The 19,076-nt window shown below is 46.0% G+C and overlaps 1 long non-coding RNA gene across 2 annotated transcripts; it reads right to left on the bottom strand.

Moving 5' to 3' along the window:
- Window positions 1-308: 308 nt before the first annotated feature.
- On the bottom strand, window positions 309-17,411 carry LOC123614334 (uncharacterized). 2 transcript variants are annotated; one of them, XR_012506340.1, is made up of 3 exons: window positions 7,854-17,411; window positions 2,634-2,732; window positions 309-2,523 (listed from the first exon to the last, which is right to left on the bottom strand). It is a non-coding gene; the product is annotated as an uncharacterized LOC123614334 (long non-coding RNA). The 2 variants fall into 2 exon arrangements; XR_012506339.1 differs by lacking the exon at window positions 7,854-17,411 and having other exon boundaries at window positions 2,634-7,844.
- Between the last annotated feature and the right edge of the window lie 1,665 nt (window positions 17,412-19,076).

The following is a 19,076-nucleotide window of genomic DNA, read 5'->3' as shown; positions in this document are numbered from 1 at the left end:
GACTGCACGCACACAAGGTGTCCCCATCTTGGCTACACTTCATGACATGGCTGTAAAACCCTTCCAGGTTATGAATTGGTTAGTTTCAGGTCTTATGCTGAGTGACTGTGATTAAAGGGGCCAGCTTCAATTTCCAGTTTGAAGGCCTGGCTTGGATTTGTTGCTGCCTCACATGGATTGCCTCAAGCTGGGTCTCTCCACTTAAGTGACAGGCAGGTTAACCATTTCACTGCTGGATACCAGTTCCGTCACCCATTCCCCTAATTCCCATCCCACAGCCCTAGGAGTCCATTCTGCACAGGCGTAAAGCAGAGAGGAAGAGTGACCATCTGGCCCAAGTTCTTTTTGAAGGAAAAAGAAGATACTGAGAGAGTCCATTGTATTGAACACATTTAAAACTTATTTTAAATTTCTAAAAAACAGAGATACAGAGAATTTTTTTTTAAAGATTCTCATCAGGCAAAATAATCCTCATTTTATGTAAAACATATGTAAATTTAGAAAGTTCAGATCATTCAGAAAGGTACAAAGTTAAAAGTGAAGAGATAATGCAAAGCCTACTTTACCCATCAGAGTAAATACAAAGTTCACTATGTGTTCATTATTTGATCATATACATTTTGAGTTATATTAGACTTTCAGGACATAATGCTTACATAAAACAAGGCAGCCCTGCACTGTTTTCATCCTTCTATTTTATGGAGAAAGAGAAAAAATTTGCTTAAGACTCAGATACTACGCAGCAGAGCAAGGATGTACATACATGTGTGAGCCCAGAGTTGCTGGACCACACATCCCAGCTCCTACAGCTCACCTGGGCCATTGCGGTAACTGACCAGCATCCCTGCTGCTCGATCCAGGGCCCACCATCCCACAACACTCTTACCATCATGCCATGCCCCTACTCACATCCCTTAATGACCTTCCACTTCGTATGCCCTCACTGGGTAACCGACTGGATACGGAAAACACCATTCTGAGACATGCTTTTTAAAGAGAATGGGCTCTACCAAGCAGGCTGATTCCATTTTAATAGTTACAAAAGAGTCTGTGTAGGGGACTGCCTATCTCTGTTAAGGGCTACATGAGAATAGCAACTAACATCTCAAGATTTAGGTCAAGAGGTGGCAATAACAGTTACCACTTTCTGCCTTAAACCCCCTTTTGAAATGAGAGGGAAAGGGAGATTGATCTGAGTAAGTAAATAAAAATAATTACCAATTATTTCAGCATCTACAGTGTAGTGGGCACTTCAGCTGTTTGACATGCACCAGCATATTTAAGCACGGAACAACTCTGCAAAGTAGAAACTATTACCCCAATATATAGATGAGGCCGTTGAGACTTGAGGATGTTGTGCAATCGATCCAAGGCCACCTAGTGGGAAGTGGGTAGTGGGGCTAGTTTGTTAGAGTTGGGATAACAAAGTACCACAGACAAGGTGGCTTCAATAGCAGATGTTTTGTCATAGTCCTGGAGGCTGGGAGTCTGAAATCTAGGTCCTGGCAGGGTTGGTGTCTTCTGAGGCCTCTCTCCTTGGCTTGTGGAAGGCCATCTTCTCCCTGTACGTTCACAAGGTTGTCCCTCTGTGTGTCTCTGTATTCTCACTGCCTTCGTATAAGCTCACCAATCATGCTGGAATAGGGCCCTCCCTAATGACCTTATTTTAAATTAATATAAGCAGAGCAGATATTTACACTTGTTTTCTAAGTGGAGAAAATTCCAGCAAATAGTAGGCACTCTTAGAAACTCCTAAACCCCAGGAAAGCCTCTTACTTGGAGTTTAGAGTTGGACAACTTGCACTTGGGGTCCAGGAGTACAATCCAAGCCAGGGGAGGAGGGGACAGCAGGAAACACTTATTGCTGAAGAGATGATTTTCTCTAGTTGGCTCAGCCCCTTCGTTGGTTTCAAGCCAAGTGCTACACAACTGGAAACCAAACCTAGGTTCAGACACACATGCTAGACCCAAGTTTCTGGGGCTGAGTCTGACGAGGCTGCCGAGGGTGCTGGCGTAGCATCTGCCTTCCCTAGGGAAGGAGGGACCACTCTCTGTTCTCTTTCCTCAGCTGTGGCAGTTAATTGATCTCCAGATTTACCAAGTCCTTCCTTTCCTGCCTTTGTTTAGCAAATAGCTACCCCAGTTTTAAATCAGAGGACCCGCTAAAGTGTGGCCACTAGCATCACCTCAGAGCTTGTTAGAAACGCAGACTCAATCAGCATTCCATCTTCCATACCCTCTTCCCCACCACACAGATCAGGGGAACCAGAATCTCCAGCTTAACAAAGTCTCCGGGTGAATCGAAAGCACATGACATTTCGAGAAGCACTCCTTCAAAGACCGTGGTCAAGCGGTCACCCTGGACTCAGGCTCCAGCTTCTTCAGCCGGGTGGCCCTCAAGCTGGGAGCTGTTGATTGAGTGTTGCAACCATTACAAGCATGGTTCTCATCCAGGGTCCCCTTCTCACCAGCGAGGGGATCTTGAACAAATCACTCAGCCTTTCTGGGCCTCTGCTGGCTCACCTGTAAAACAACAAGAAGAAAATCTACATCCCAGAGTTGCAGTCCAGCAGCATGAGAGCGCCTGCCCAGCCCCTCCCTCCGTGAGACGAGTGTTCGTGCAGCAGACGTGCCTTGAGCGCTCAGCGTCCAGCCTCTGCTCCAGGCTCTGGGCTGCAGCGCTGAGCAGCACAGACAGGGTCCTGCTCTTCCTGGGGCTTCCACTTAAGGGGCTGAGACAGAAGAAACAAAGAGTTAAGATTTTCAGTAGGGATAAGGACCCAGAAAAATGGATCATACTAGACTAATAGGAGCAGGACTAGGCACCACCAGCAGGGTGGTCGGACATGGTGTGTCTGAGAAAATGACATTCAAGCCAAGATCCCAGGGGGAGAAAGGGACAGCCCCGTGGAGAGCTGGAGGCCGAGCATACTGGGCAGAAAAGCAAAAGCCCTGGTCCAGGATAAGCTTGTACAGCAGAGGAAGAGAAAGAAAGGTTGGGCTGGCTGGAGTGTAGGTGTCAGAAGATGACGCTACAGGTATCATCCTGGTGACAGCTTCATTGCTGTCACCAGGATGATACCTCTGAGGCCTCAGCCCTGCAATCATCCATAACCACCCATCGGTTCTACTCAGAAAGCCATTCAGATTCACCCACAAGACAGGTCACAGAGAGGCCTGGACACCAAGAGTGCTCCAGGTCCCAGAGGCCAGCTTCACAGGGATGTAGCTGCCCCAGTTCCTAATGGAGAAAGAGGCATGGCCGACCAAACCCCAAGTTTTCTGGAGAGGAAAGTGAGACTCTCCCAGGTAGAGAGCCCATGAGCTCTGGCGAGAGGGAGTTGACATCCCTGGGGTGGGATGGATTTTCTGCTGACTTCAGACAAGCCAACAGTGTCAAATACTAGGAAAAGCATTCCCAAAGCAGCCAGCAAGATCAGATTTGGAGCTTTTACCAAATTGAGGGTGTACTCTGAGCCAGACCAGGTTGCTCCAGGCTGCCTCATCTGTGTCAGAACACAAGGAAATTTGGGGCAAACAGGTAGCTTGCTTCAAAGGCTGAAGCCTCACCCATGACATTACATTGTGTTAATGGATCTGAAGTCACGGGTTACTGATAACTGCTGCCTGCTCCTCACTTGATCCAAACAGCTCAGGGAGGCAGGGGAAGTCTCACCGTTGCTGTTTTGCAAGCGACAGTTCTAACGCTCAGGATGGTTATAGTCTGGAGTCGTAACCAGTACTTAAAAGCAGATCTTCTGACCCCTGACCAGTGGCCCGTTCAGTGGAGGAGGCACTGCCATGGGCAGCGTACCTGTTAGCTTCACAAACTTTCCTTCAAGAACATCTTTTCCCCCCAACATTCTAGCCTCCTGTCTGGCCCCTCCCACTATTACCCTTGCTAAATTTGGTTTAGCCTCTCGCTATCTTCATTATCTCCAAAGCATAATGCAGGATAATCTCTCCTTAACTTCCCTTTGCCATGTAACCTAACGTACTCTCGGTCTCTGGGAGTAAGGACATCTTGCGGAAAGGGGGAGGGTGATTATCCAGCCTACCACATGCCGTCTCTCCCTGAGCTGCCATTTCTTGGCAATAACTTTACACTATGGAAGATTTATTGCCACGGTCGATAAGTCAACACTTTCATCATCATCTTTACACCTCCAAACACTCAGCCAGGTGTTTCTAGTTTGGGGTGATTTCATCCTTAAGAATCTTTAATTTTGTAAACTCTTGGCTGAATTCTTTAAAAAAAAAAAACAAAAACCCTTCTACATTGGCAGGAAGAACGATCCCACCCCTACCCCTTCAAAATATTGGAACTTAGAGAAAATTAAATTTCATTTTGCGTGGAGCCCAAACCTGAAAGATTCAGTACCAGAAGAAATATGCACTGAGAACATCTCTGCTGGAGAAAGGGGAGCCATTTCACGGTCTTAATTAGAACATGCCTTCCTTTGACAATCAACCTAGACAATGTTTATAGCTATGCAGGCTCTGTACAGTGTGTCAGCATCTCACCTCCTCCTAAATGGGGCCATTTGCTTTGAAGAATGCCTTAGAGGCTGCACAAATGCATTCAACTAGTTGCTTTGCTAATTACATCACACATTCCAGAGTTACCGAGGCTGGCTGAATCTAATTACGGTAAATGCATCTACACAGAGATTTCCAATACACCCAGAGAGAGGTTTTGAAGATTTCAAACTTTGGGGAAAAGGCTGTAATGGAGTCTGGCCACGTTGTTCTGTTGGTATGGAGTAACATAAACACAAGGCAGGGCTCTGTGTATCTGATCCTTCCTGCTGTAAACTCTTGAAAGGGCCATGAGGAACAGTGCGCCTTCCTCATTGGATGGTTCCCTTTGGAGAATTCTGCGCTGAGAGCACAAATAGCCTTGCTCTTTGGATGCCAAGGAAAAATTCAGAAATCTCACCTACCTCTTTCATTTCACAAAGTTTTAGTGAACATCAGCCTTTATCAAGACCTTTGGTTGCTGATATGAAAAAACAAAGATGAACAGATAACTAAGGGCAGGCCAGTACCTGGGGGATCCCAAGCAGCCTAACTGTCTGGTGCTGTTTTAAATGAATATTTTTAAAGTATTTGTCAGATACTTATTTAGTGGGGAAAGGGAGAAAATGACTTAATAATCATTGTATGCAGAAGTAAATTCACTTACTCCACCTCCACTGGCTGAAATAACATGTTTAAAAATTTTGCCATATCCTAGAGTTTTGGGTGTTTTCCAAGTTCTAAATTGTGATTTGTTTTCAAATCAGGCAACTTGTTAGGCAGAGGAACACACTGAAGAGTTTCTAATTCAGGCAAGAAAATAATTCATTCACTGCCAATAAACAGCACCCTACCGGCATCATGTGGTTTCAGAACTGCGGCTGCCACCATCAGGCCACTGTCCCCTGTGTGGTGTGGCCATGAGTTCACTGTGAAAATTACATGTGCTTGTCATAAAAACTCTCAGCAAGGTTAGGTGGCCCCTGGACAGATGACACCTTGTGTTTCCATTCCAGGATGCTAACTACGATAGCCGGAGGGGAATTAACTCCCATTTTGTCATTTATGTGAGGAGCCGTATCCTGTAACTGAGCTAGCTGGCACTACCCATATTCTTTATTTCATTCATTCAACAGATATTTATTATGGGCCCGGACTCTTCCAAGTACTAAGCCTGCTCCAGAGAACAACCCAGATAATGACCCTGTTCGTATGAAGTTTGTATTTTTAGTAAAGGTCTGAGGCAAAATAATAAACAATTAAACAGAAGTCTACAGGTTAATTTCAGATAGTGATGGGTTCAATGAGGGACATAAAATAGGGAGATGTGATAAAGAGTAAGGGTGCTGGGTATTCAAGAACTCAACAGATACTCTGTCTTGACTATGGAATGGGGAGCAGATTACAATTTTTATTTTGTAATTGAGCTGATATCTGATTGGTGAGAAGGAGCTGCCCAAGCTAAGACCTGGGGGAAAGCAGTCCAGGCAGAGACAATAAATGGAAAGGCCCATGTCAGCTTTTGAAATGGAGGAGCAGACAGAAAGCGAGTGGGGCAGCAGCAGAGTAAGCCAGGGGTAAGTGCTAGGGAAATAAAAAGGGGGGAAGGGGCCCAGATTTCATAGGCTATGATGAGATTAAATTTGAATCTAACTATGATGGGAAACCACTAAAGGGCTTAGTAAAGGGAGTGACATGATCTGACTTACTCTTTTAAGAGATCATGCTGGTTACTGTGTGGAGAATGGATTACTGTGGGAAAAGAATCAGAAAGGGGATGAACACTTAGGGCACACTGCAGGAGTCTAAGCTGAAAATAAGGGCAGCTCGGACTATGATTACGATTGTCTAGGGGATGTGGCGAAAAGCAGCTGAAATCAGGGTATGTTTTGGAGGTGGGGACTTCTGGATTTGCTGATGCTCTAGTATAAGATGCAGGAAAGAAAGTCAAGGGGCAGCTCTAGTATCACTGGCTGAGCTGGGGACAGTTGGGAGGCGGTGGTCGGCACACAAGGAGTCCAGAGTTCTGTTTTAGACATGATACGTATGGTGGTGTGGCCTGAATTCATACACGTCAAGTTGACGGTCAGGTGTACTTGCTTAGTGGACAGGTCAGGGCAAGAGATACCAATTTCAGATCATTCCCTGTACAGAGTATTTAATTAAAGCTATGGGTCCAAGAAGAAAATGTAGACAGGTTAAGTCCAGTGATGCATTAATATCCTTTATCATGAATGTGTTCCCAGAAGCTGCTTGGCTGGTCCACTCCTGACCAAACTCTGAACAAGGTGCCTGCTCTAAGGGAGCTCCCAGTATAAGGAAAGACAGGCAGATGGTTACAGAACAGTGTATTATGTGTTATATCTCATGAAAAGATGAGCTGGGCATTGTGAAAACAAAAGATGACTAATAACCTGGGTTGTAAGGAAGACCCCATGCTGAAGATAGCATTTGAAAGGGGCCAGTCTAAGTACAGATGTCCTAAGTAAAGGAGAAACATGTGCAAAGGCATGAAGCAAGCCATACTGGTGAAGTTTCATGAAACAAATAAGATATAGACTTTAAATACCTATATATCTTCCATTCCAAAAGCTGGGCCGTGCTGAATGGAAAGACTTGAAAAACATTCCCATTAAAATCAACAGCAAGGCAAGCAAGGCTTTCCATATTCACTACTACCTTTTAACACTGACCCGGAGATCTGTGCCAACATGTTTAAAGAAGACAAGGAACTAATGAGTTCAAAACTTTCCAGGAGGTTAAGTTATCAGTATGTGTAGGTGATATGATCATATACTAAGAGGAAAATATAAGAGAACTAATAGGAAAAAATATTAAAATCAATAAGAAATATCAAAGTGGCCATAAACAAAATTAGTAAGCAATATTAAGTATAGGAATAATGATCAGTCGGAAAATGCAGTAGAAAAGAAGTCTATTTACAGCAACCCAAAGAATAAAATAACTAGAAATAAACGTAACATTTGATTTCAATGACAAAAATATCAACAAAACTTTTTTTCACTAAAAAAACTAATTTTAAACTGTGTATGAAAAATATATAGAATATCTAGAAAATTCTGCATAAGAAAAAGTAAGAAAGGCAGACTGGTCCTACCAGCTGGTATTACATAAAACTAGAGTAATTAAAATATCTTGGGACTGATTAAAAAAATAAAATCCAGAAATAAACTCTAAAACATGTGAGAATGTATCATATGACAAAGGTGGCATTTCAGATCAGTGGTTGAAAAACACATAATTCAGCAAATGGTGCTGAGACAACTAGGAAGCCATTTAGAAAAAAATTAAGCTGGATTGCTAAATTCACTCACCAGACCAAAATAAATTCTTGTTAGGTGGAAATCACTGGAAAAAAAAAAAGGCGGAAGAATTAAAATGTTAGAAAAAGAAAAACCTACTTGAGGGGGGAAAATCCCAGAAACCATAAAGAATAAAATAGATAAACATAAAATTTTTAAATTGTATAATAAACACATGTACACATAACAAAACCAGAAGACAAGGGCAGTAGACAGAGGAAAGCATTTGTAATGCATGTAACAAATGACCAATTCTCTAAATATTATACAAACACTATAAATCAATTCTAGAAAGAGGCCAAAACACAGTAAGAAAATGGGCAAAGGACCTGAATAGACAGCACATAAAACACACAAACACACCTATTACAAACAGACTTAGAACATGAGAAGATATTTAAGAGAAAGCACAAACTATATTTCTCACATTTCAAACTGGCAAATATCAAACCCTTGAAGGCAGCCCTCTTAGGGAGTGTGAGAAAACAGCCATCACTTGTGTCACTGCTGGGACTGTAAACTGACGCATCCTCAGGCCAGGGCAAGTTGAACACTTACATAAAAACCTGTAACATATCCTTCAACTCTGCCATTCCACTTCTGAGAACTTATCCTACACATACACTGGCACATGTGCACAAAGATACAGCCTCAAAGATATTTTTGCATTGTTTATGTTAGGAAAAGGAATAACCTAGGTGATAATCAATAAAGGACTGGTTTAGTAGATGAGGGCATTTGCTTACGAGGTTCAGCAGAAGCCATTCAGAGATGATATGCTCTATCTGTCAAAATATGGAATTATTCCAAGATATAGTGTTAAAAAGTTTTAGAATAATGTGAAAAGCAATCTATCATTTCCACAAAAACAGAACAACAAAAGGATGAGCGCGTTTATGTCTGTATCTAAAAGTAGCAGCGGCTGCCTTTGGGGAGGGGAACAGGATGGCAGGGATACAGCTGTGGGGAGGACACTTGGTTTTCACGCTTGGCCCTCTCAGTTTTGAATCATGTGCACGCATTACCTCTTAAAAACCAATTAAGTAGCAGAAAGGTGAAGACAGTAGTCGTTTTACCTTGCGATTTGAGATTAGAGTGTGTGGTGAGGGCAACAGAGATGAAACTGAATAACGAAATCGATCCTGTGGAATTATGAACATTAGAGAGAATGTTCTTAACACTTAGCAGAGTGCCTGGCCCATTTTAGGTGTCCAATAATGTTAGCAATTATTGCCCACAGATTACATAACAGAATCACACATCATTTAGTGAGGTGGGAGGTTTGATTTTGCAGGTTTAACTAGAGTAGAGCCAATTCTCCAGTTACTCTTTCTGTCTTGCACATCCAGATGGCAGCATCTGGTGAAAGCCAGCTGTGAGTCCCGAGGGCCCTGACTGTGAGGTGAGAGCCAGGGCTTGGCCTGGAGCCACATTTCATACCCCAGCACTGGGCCAGAGAGCATCCGACCCAGAACACACCTTTCATCTTGGGCAAACGGACCTTGCACTAAACACCTGTCCATCCCTTCAGCTCTTAAAACGCCCCCAACCTAAAGGGGAGTGCGCCCGCCCCTTGAACACAGCTGCCTGGATGAGGCATGGACACCTGACCCAAACTGAGCCAATCAGATTTTCTTTTTTGGGGAACACAGCCCTTGAACCAAAGGAGAATCAAGCCAGACTCCCTGAGGCTAGAAGTATAATCTGTACATGTGGGAGCTGTGGATTAGAGCAGCAGGAAGATCCTGTCCTCCATAAGAAAAAAGGAGGCCTTTTACTTTTCACAACAGATCGCTTTCAGTTTCTGGCTCCAGTCCCTTCAGGAGGCACAGTTACTTTAGCACCTTTGTTTTTTGTCAGGTGTCTCTGGGTTCTTAGAATTTGTGCCCCCCCCCCACCTTGGGCTAGTTTAACCTGGTTTGTTGCATTGTTTTTTCAACTAAAGCATCCAGCCCAATACAGGCAGCGAAAACAGTAAATGTCAACCTCTCCTAGACAGTAACGGCGGACTGTGGTGGGAGGCGGAAACAGCTGTCCAGTGGCAATCACCAGCTTCGACACCTCTCCTCCCAGATGGGTCGCCCGCAGGGGAAAGGATGTCTGTTCAGATGGGCAGGGGGGTCAGGGCTGCTGCTAAAAGTGGTTGTGAGAGTCAGGGAGGGAGAGCTAGATAGGGGCTTCCCCAAAGAATCCGCCCTTTCTGCTGTATTAGTTTTCTCCTGGTGCCATAACGAAGTACCGCACCCTGGGTAATGGCTTGAAGCAACAGAAATGTATTGTTTGATAATCTTGGAGGCTAGAAGTCTGAAATCAGTGTCAGCAGAGCCAAATATTTTTTGGAACCTGTAAGGAAGAAGCCTTCTTGCCTCTTCCTGGCTCCTAGTGGGGGCCATCGAATCTTGGCATCCATGACTTGCATGCAGCAGCTGCGTCACCCCAGTCCCCGCCTCTGCCATCCCATGGTGACCTCCTGATGTGTCTCTGCCTTCACATGGCATTCTCCTATGGTATCTGTGTCCAAACAGCCTTCTTTTCACAAGGACACCAGTCACTGGATTAGGACCCACTGTAATGATCTTATCTGAACCGAATTATACCTGCAAATAAAGGTCACATTCACAGGTATGAGGGGTTAGGGCTTCAGCATGTCCTCTGGGAACACGATTGACCTGAGAAGAGATGTCAGTGGGAAGAGAACCACAGCCGCTCACTCTGTTGGTTACTGTCCATCCAGGAAAATGGAGCCCACTCTGGGTGTTAAAACAAAGGGGATTCAGTGGTAACACAGGGGGTAGAAGGGGTTGAGAAGCTAAATAGGAGACAGTGAACAACCCCCAAATTAGCAAAAGCAGAAAGCTAGTGCCACCTCTAGAGTGAAGGGACAAAGTGAGGGTCTGTGTTAGGGGACTCTGGGTGCCTGGATCACTCACAAAGTGAAAGCAAGAATCACTGCAGCTCTGTCCTGAGGAAGCCAGAGCCAGGAAGAAGGGAGCGGGGGACAGAGAAATGGCTGAGCTTCCTCCTCCCCCCATCCTCCCATATCCTACCAAGGCTGCCCCTGGCTGGGGATCCAGCTGACACTGGAGGCTGCAGGGGTGGCCCCCTGCCGCACAGAGAGCAGGGAAGGGAAAGGAGTGGAGTTGAGGGCAAGCTGCCCCAGGGCCCACTTCCTGAGCTCCTAATGGCTGTCTGAAGCCCCATGACAGCCTGTGAGGTGGGATTTACAATTCTTACTGCACCAATGGGGATGCTGGACTCAGCGAACCAAGTAGCTCGCTCCAGATCACTAGCTCCAGGCCACTTCCTCTGTGAGGTTTGCACATGGGGTTGTTAGAGGGGCTGCAGTTACTTCCCTCAACTGCTGCGGCTGCCATACTGAGCCCTCTCTCTCTCTGTACTGCCCCCAAGTACACAACCCCCTCAGCAACCAACCACTTGAGGGGAAGCCATTCAGTAAAGGAAAGGGCAGGCCCACTAACCACTGGGTCACCATCTCTGTTTCCTTTCTCGCCTCCTGCCCTTTGGGCCTTTTCTGAGGTCTCTGGCCAGGCCTGCTCGTTTGCTCTACACCACACCCTTCACACATCTGAAGCCTGCTTCATCGCCTGACTCCTTTTCTCTGCTTGAGGTCTCAGCCCTGTCAGGACTTCTTAAGGAGGCTTTCTCCCACCCCTTGGACCAGCCTGTCGTGTGCCGCCTTGGCAGGGATAATTCCTCCTTCGTGATCCTCCTGCAGTTTCTAATTGTGGGCCGGCTGTGGAGTCAGAGTGAGCTGTTCATTTATCACAGTCATTCCTCTATTTTCCCATTCCTCCGTTTCTACCAGGGTCCCGCCTTTCTCTCTGTTGGCTGCGGGGATTTTTCCAGAGGGAAAGAAGGCAAATAAAGGTGCAGTTCTTCCTGTAAAACACAAAGCTCTATGTCAGGGGCGAAGGGAGGGAGCCATGCTCCCAGGACAGGCAGAGGGAGAGGAGCAGTTGACTGGGAGGAATGGAAGCCGGGGGACTGTTGGGAGATGCTGAGCTTAGTGGAAATCAGACATCAGTGTAGCCCAGGGTAGTAGAATGGTTCTCCTCCAAGAACATTGTTGAAGAATTCAGGCTTTTTAATGATTTTAAATCACAAAGTGATATGGTTGCTGCTGAGAATGGGGCAAAAAAAAATATTAGAGGAGAGCATGAAATACGTCAGAAGTCTGATGGTGCTGCCTCCTCCACCACCACCAAAGGGGGCCTCCTTTATCCTGCGGACAGCTCCCTCCCCTCCCCTAAGGAAGAACCTGTCTGTGTCTCAGACTGAAGCCTGCCATGTGGTGGTGCCCAGGGGCCCGGGAAAAGATGTCAGGGGGATGGCTGAGCGGTGCACCCGAGGAAGCCAACACCTCGTCATGGCCTTTCCAGCTCTGCATAGACTCATACCCACAGGTGTCCTGGAGGCAGAGGAATACCTCTGAGCCAGATGCCATCTAGGGCCTCCTTGGTCATCCGACACCTTAGGCAGAAAGATGCCAGCAGCAGCTATGATGGAACAGGGACCAGAGGCCCTAACTGCATTTCCAGAATCCTCACAAGAGCCCTGGGCTTCTGGTGCAAACCCAGGAGTTGGAATTTCCTGCCGCTCTGGCAGGATGAGAGCTTAGAGTCAGCTTTGATTTCAAGAAAATAAACAAAAGTATGTATTTTCGCACATGAATTGTGGACTGAGGTTCAGAGCCAGTCTGTTTGTTTCATGTCTGACTTCCCTAAGTCCCCGACAGCCAAGACTGCCTGCCTTCACTCACGGCCCAGTAATTGCTCCATCAATATTCGCTGAATCAAGTGAACGGGCAGCCTTGGAAGGCAAAGCTTCAAGAGTGTTTCTCTAGTTCCTGCAGCCATGCCCTGTATGCGTCAGCTCCAGGAGGCCATGGACCTGATTGTCCTCTAAGCCCTGCTGCCACAGGAGCAGACGCAGCAAGACTGCTCGGGCGGTTTCTGTCCAGGCAGGCAGCCCTTCCTGGCGAGGAATACCTCAGAAGCCGCCTCGCATCTCAGGGCTCCATGCCCATCTTTTGAATTTTCAAGTGCCCCAAGCTATTATGAGTGCCTTCTATGTTTATATTCCAAGCAGCCTGAATCTGTGCCTTGCAAAAAAAAAAAAAAAAAAAAAAAAGAAGCAAGTTGGAAAGTTAATTCATTCCTTTATGTCAAGGTAATTGCAATTTCACCCTAATCCTCTCTTGTCAGAGACATTTCTACAATGCAGGGAGTTATCTTTTACAAGAGACACTTCAAGGTGATTTAATAACAGCACTTGCTATGAGTCACATTTTCCCTGCAGTCATCCACTCTTCAGCTTGGGAGAATAGGGTTTCAAGTACAGAAAAGAGGAGGCATTTGGTGAGGCTCAGAGCCCACTTACACCCTCTCAGCCAAATGCACACCTTCAAGAAAAAAGAACACCCTAATGAGCACTTGTGGGTAACTAAGGTGCTAAACAGAGCTTTCAAAGCAGTGCTATTTTTGTTTGTTTGCTTTAGGATAACCTATATTCATCCAGTCATCTGAAACATCTCAAGACACTTATGAATTGGACAGTGGTAGACAAAGAGGAAATTTAATAGAGATCAATGATTAATTCAACAAAGATTTATTGAGCCCCTACTGCTGACTGCAAGCCCAGCACTGTATCAGGGATTTGGAGTCAAGTGCACACAAGGCCTCCCTGCTAGCTGCCCTCTCCCAGCTTAGGGCCTACAGAGGAGCTTGCTCGCTCTCTTTTCTCCTCTCAGTTGGAAAACTGGAAATGTTTGTCATAGAGATACTCCTTTTGTTTTTTTTTTAATCCCGTCTGCATAATAAAAAAGAACAAGAGGGGATTTTTCTGGTCTAACCAAATTCCTATCACAGTGGGGGGAAATGTTTGCACAGGCTTCGCACTTCCTAATTCCCATCTCATACTAGCTCCAACCCAAAGGCAAAGAGCACTGGCTGGACAGCAGCTGAGCTTCAGGAGGTTTGAGTCTGAAAGGCCAGCAGGTGGCCCAATGTTTTGTTGTTGTTGTTGTTTTAACACCTTTATTGTGGTGTGGTTCCTGGACAGTAAACTACGCCTATTTTAGATGTACAATTTGATGAATTTTGCTAGATGTATACAGCCATGAAACCACAGGTGGCCCAATCTTGAAGACTGCTCAGCTCTTGGGTAGCGTCTTTTCCCACCAGCCACAGGTCCAGACACACTAGCCAGTGTTAGCCTCGACCCAAGAGGAAATCAATCCAGCTGAAGAAAATTTCCACTGAAACTCATCTCTGAAAGGCTTCCCATAGTGTTTCCCAGAGAAATATACATACAGAAAATACATTTTAAAATCAAGGCTAGGCAACTAGGACAAGAGGACAACTCTGCTAAGTGCCAATAATTCCCACCTCCAGTTGGAATTTTCTGGGCATGCCAGCACCGGTGTTACTTGCTGTAGGCAGATTCCCTACCCATACATAGAAAACCCCTACCGGTTACTCCTAATGGAGTTTAGTCTGTCTCTTTCAACTAGATTTCTAAAACAAGGAACAATGTAACTGGCAGGTAAGGACAGGTTAACAGGATTGTCTTAGCAGATCCTGGTGCATTTTCAGTTCAGGCTTTTACCAGCCAAGATGTTCTGTACAGAAGCATCCCGCCGTGTCTGAGCCATGCGAAGAGATGCCAAAACACCGGAGAGCTGTAGCCCAGACAGAAAGAGTCAGGCTTGCATCTCTCGATTAGAGGGGAAAAAAAAATTGCTACTCTTATCCCTGTGTGATGTCACACTTTGAATATGATCATTTAAGGTATATATTTTTTCATTGAACCCAGGACCTTATACATGCTAAGCATGCACCCCTACCACTGAGCTATTCCCCACCCCCAAGATATAAATTTACTTGGGAGTTTGGCCACGTTGAGCCATTTGTGAAATGAAATGGGATAGAAGTGAGTTAAAATACGGGAGGCCTTAACTGTCTGTGCTACTCTTCCAAAAATTAGAAAAACAAAAGCCCCAGCAGCTGCCTCCACGTTAGCAATCGTTTCTTCTCCCAGCAATTGGCTCTCCTTGGTTGGACTGATTCCTTTGCCTTAACAGAGAATCTAAACTACCAGCTGAGGACTCATGTGCAGGATTGATTCCTGTGAAAACAGAGAACCTTTCAGCCCAGGCTGCTTACCCATGTCCCCTGTGGGTCTGACTGAGGCTCCCAGCCACATCCCCCTGCGGAGCAGCTCTCAGCTGGGTGACTTCCCTCCCTGATGACCTTTGTATGAGCTAATGCTTGCACCTGAAATGCACACTCAGATGATGTGAAGACAGACAAAAAGCTTAAGCTGTGGTAACCACAAAGGGATCTGTTAAGGCTCAACTAAATCTCTAGATGTGGAGCCCAGGCACGGGAGCAGCCAGGGCTGGGAACCACTGATTTAGCTTGAAACAGTTGCCTTTCTTGACCAAAATATGTGGCTGAATAATGTACCACCCTCTCTTCCAGACGAACAGTGCAAATAAGTGGTCTGACAGGGTGCTTTTTGTGTCCCCTAGGGATGGTGGCAAGATGTCTGGAGAACGATGGCTGTGGGGTGGGGATGTAGTATTGCCAGGAGCCGGAGGTGTGGGTCCCAAAGCAGATGTCAGTGCCCCAAACTGATGGGAGTGGGACAGCCAAAGCTCCATCTTTACTATGAGATGTAGGCGAGGAGAACAAAGAGGAAGCCTGGGTACTGGAATAGGGGGAAATAGAGCAGGGCCATCAGGAGGGAAGGGCAGCAAGAATTTGTAGCCAGAAGGAAGCAATTTCCACATCGCACACCCAGGGGGATTGCCACAAAGCTGGACCTTCATCCCTGGGGAGTCCCTGCCCTCAGCTCATTGGGTGGTTGGGGTCTTCAGTGCCTATGTCTGATTCTGTATATGCGAGGCAGCTGGAGGGGGTCGGGAGCTTTAGTTCAGATGGACGAAATGAGTGTATATTTACTGGGCATCAGGGTCTGGGATTTCAAAACGCTGGCCATTGACGTAACACAATAACAGAGCCAAAATCTTAGCCACTCTAGAAAACCCGCATGAATTAGTCACTGAATTAGGATTCTCCAGAGAACCAGAACCAATAGGATATATAGAGAAAAAGGAGATTTACTGTGGCCGTTGGCTAATGTGATAATGGAGGCTGAGCTACATACACCCCAGGATACTATCTACAAGGCAGAGAAACAGGAAGGCCAGGGGTATAACTCAGATTGTGTTCGAGGGCCTGAGACCCAGGAGCTGAGAGCAGGAGGAGAGAAACGTCTCGGCTCAAGAGAAAGAATGTGGCCTGCTTCCGACTTCCTGTTCTATTCGGGCCCCCATTGGATTAGATGATGCCCATCCACACTGGTCAGGGATGATGGCTTTACTCAGTCTTGTGACTCAAGTGCTAATCTTTTATGGAAGCTCTCACATACTCAGAAATAATGTTTTAGCAGCTATCTGGGTGTCCCTTAGCCCAGTCAAGCTGACACATAACATTAATCATGACTTAATCAGCACTTAAATACCACAGAGAGGTAGCCTGCATAATCGAAGCTTTGGGTTTAGAGCCTTTGTGTGCGCTGGTACTACAAACTCACAACCTCCTGCAGGATCTGGTTCTGCCCTCTGTTGGAGATGGACCTATATTCCGTTCTCACACACTTGAGACTTGATACTCATCGCCTTTGGGCTTTCTCTGCACATCTCCTGACCACTACCTTCAACTGCCTTTCTGGGAAAACAACTTTAGATATTTAAAGCAGAAACTAAGAAAGGCCAGTGTCCCAAATGGCGTGACCACATCCTGTGATTGTTGGTGCTCCACTGGGACTCTTGCCACAGCAACCCATCTGCTTTAACTCAACTGCATTGCTGGCCCGAGGACGACCGATGACACTTAGGGATCGTGCTCTTGCAGACAGTGTAACCAAGCCTCACCCTCGTATATCGTGCTGGATCTCCATTACTGGTTCTATATTCAGAGTTCTGCTGAGCTGTGGTGCTGGGGCATAGTTGCATATTAGAATCACCAAAGCAGCTTGAAAAAGTGCTGGTGCCTTGCACCCCCCAACCCCAGCTCAAGATTCTGTGGGGCAGTGGTGATGGCGGGTCTGGTTTTTTATTCTTTGCTAGGCTTTTTAATATTTCAGCCAATTAGTGCTAATCGTTTTTAGTGAGAGAGTGCTTATAACCAATCTCCCCGCCTGATTAAATGCAGCCCCTACATTTCCTCCTTGACACCATTTAGCAATTATCCATCTCTAGTTCCCTAAGTGGAAAGCTGAAGATTAGAGGGGACCTCCTTTGCCAAACGGAAGCTTGACATTTTTAATGAAACTAAAATATACCAGCTGTTTTTGGTGAGATTACTCAGAGGTCTCCGAGAATCGCCCACAACACTGAAGGTTGGTAGCCTAGTGTTTAGATTCCCAAAGGGGAGGGTGTGTTTGTGGAACAGGGCTGTCCTCACCATCTTCCGGGTATCCCCTACTATCTTTGAATGTAATGGCCTTAAAAGCACTGACAGAGAAGCAACCTGAATTGTCCAGTCCAACCTTAATCCAGAAGTCTTCATCAATAGTGCGTTTTCCACTGCAGAGGAATCCACTGCCAAGTTTTACCACATTCTCATCTCTCCATCTAACAGATAAGAAACAAACTGTCAATTGCCTGGCCTGCTTGAATCTTTTTATCTCGAGGAATTTTTTTTAAATGCTTATGTTGTGGGTTGGGGGAGAAATGGCGAGGACTGGATTGATTTCTGGCACCTTTCTAGTTTCTCAGTGAACTTCGAATATATGCCCTCTCTTGCTACTTGGTTAATCCTGATTATAAAAGGGGGAAGGTGACGTCTCCACCAGGCAGGTCTATCTCACCACGCTTCCACCCCAGACTCAAAGGTCCTAGTTCTGAGCTACTTCCCAGCCTAAGGTGCACCTCCTGGATTTTCACTCCATCTTGTCTACGTCTCTACAAATCTCTATCATATTTTTATCAGCTGGGCTTGTTTCCTGTCTCCCTCCCATGGGGTCCTTCAGAGCTGAGGCTGCATCATTCCTTCTAAATATATCCAGTCTGACAGAGTAAGGACTCAAATGTGTGGCAATAAAGAATGACCAAATGAATGAGGAATCAGCTTTCCCCAAAGCTGGCTGAAAGCAGTCTAGTTGGAGGACAAGAGAGAAAGGTCAGGGCCACGAGGGCTCTAGCAGAGGCTGAACTGCTGAGATTTATTGCTAAGTCTTCTGCTTTTGCCTCCATTGGTCCACTGTTGTTTCGCCAGTCAATATCAATGGTTGTTGAATAACATTCATTTATACATTATTTAGTAGGTGCAATCAGTCACAGTCCCCATGATCACGGCCCCGCTTTTGAAACCTGCCTCTTATCTGTAAACACGTTTCCTGAGCCACTCTATCTTTTCATCTTGTCTAGGTGATCTATAGCAATATCCCAGAACCTGCCTATTTTCTTTTTAATCCCCTGATGGATTATAAATAGCCTGCTCTAAACCTTCCCCAAGCTTTGAAGGCAAATTCCTGCTTCCTAAATGACTATCAACCTCTGGCTTCACACTCAGACCCCTTCAGGAGGCTGCCCTCCTTCCCTGGGACCGACACACACAAGCCTTCCACACTTCTCTGCCCTCTTGCGGAAGTCCCACCACGGCAACGACCACCGTGTGCAGTGATGGCAGGGAATCCGCACGCCGCTCACTGCTCCCAGCACTTAACGAGGGTGATGAAAGAAGGGAGACCTAGCATGAGAACAGCTGGGAAAGAAAGCAAGGGAAAAAGCAACAGTGGGAGGGAAAAAGGGAGCAGCCAGCAGAGACACAAGGGAAACTCGGGAGCAGACAAGTGAGGCCAGGAAGGGAGGAATGAACAATGGGCAACAGACAGAGCCCAGCGTGCTCTGTGACCCCAAGGCACTGTGCATCTGCCGGAACACCCCAGTCTGTCCAACCACCTCTGAAGTAAACGCTGTTATAAAAGGCAAAATGGCCTGAAAGAACTGGGCTGTCTGATGCCTCCTGGATCTTTCTACTCTATGCACAAAGAGCCCTGGTGACTGACTTCCTAGATTTCAAAGTAACTCCTCTGTCAAGGAACATAGTGGGTCCTGCAGTTACTGGTTTCAAATGTTCACTTTACTGTGCACCTCAGGATGTTCACTTACGGCAGGACTGAGCTTCCAAGTCTCACTTCATCCGC

Source organism: Camelus bactrianus, chromosome 4, assembly GCF_048773025.1.
Source record: "Camelus bactrianus isolate YW-2024 breed Bactrian camel chromosome 4, ASM4877302v1, whole genome shotgun sequence".
NCBI classification, from domain to species: Eukaryota; Metazoa; Chordata; class Mammalia; order Artiodactyla; family Camelidae; genus Camelus; species Camelus bactrianus.
This window is presented reverse-complemented; position numbering and strand designations above follow the sequence as displayed.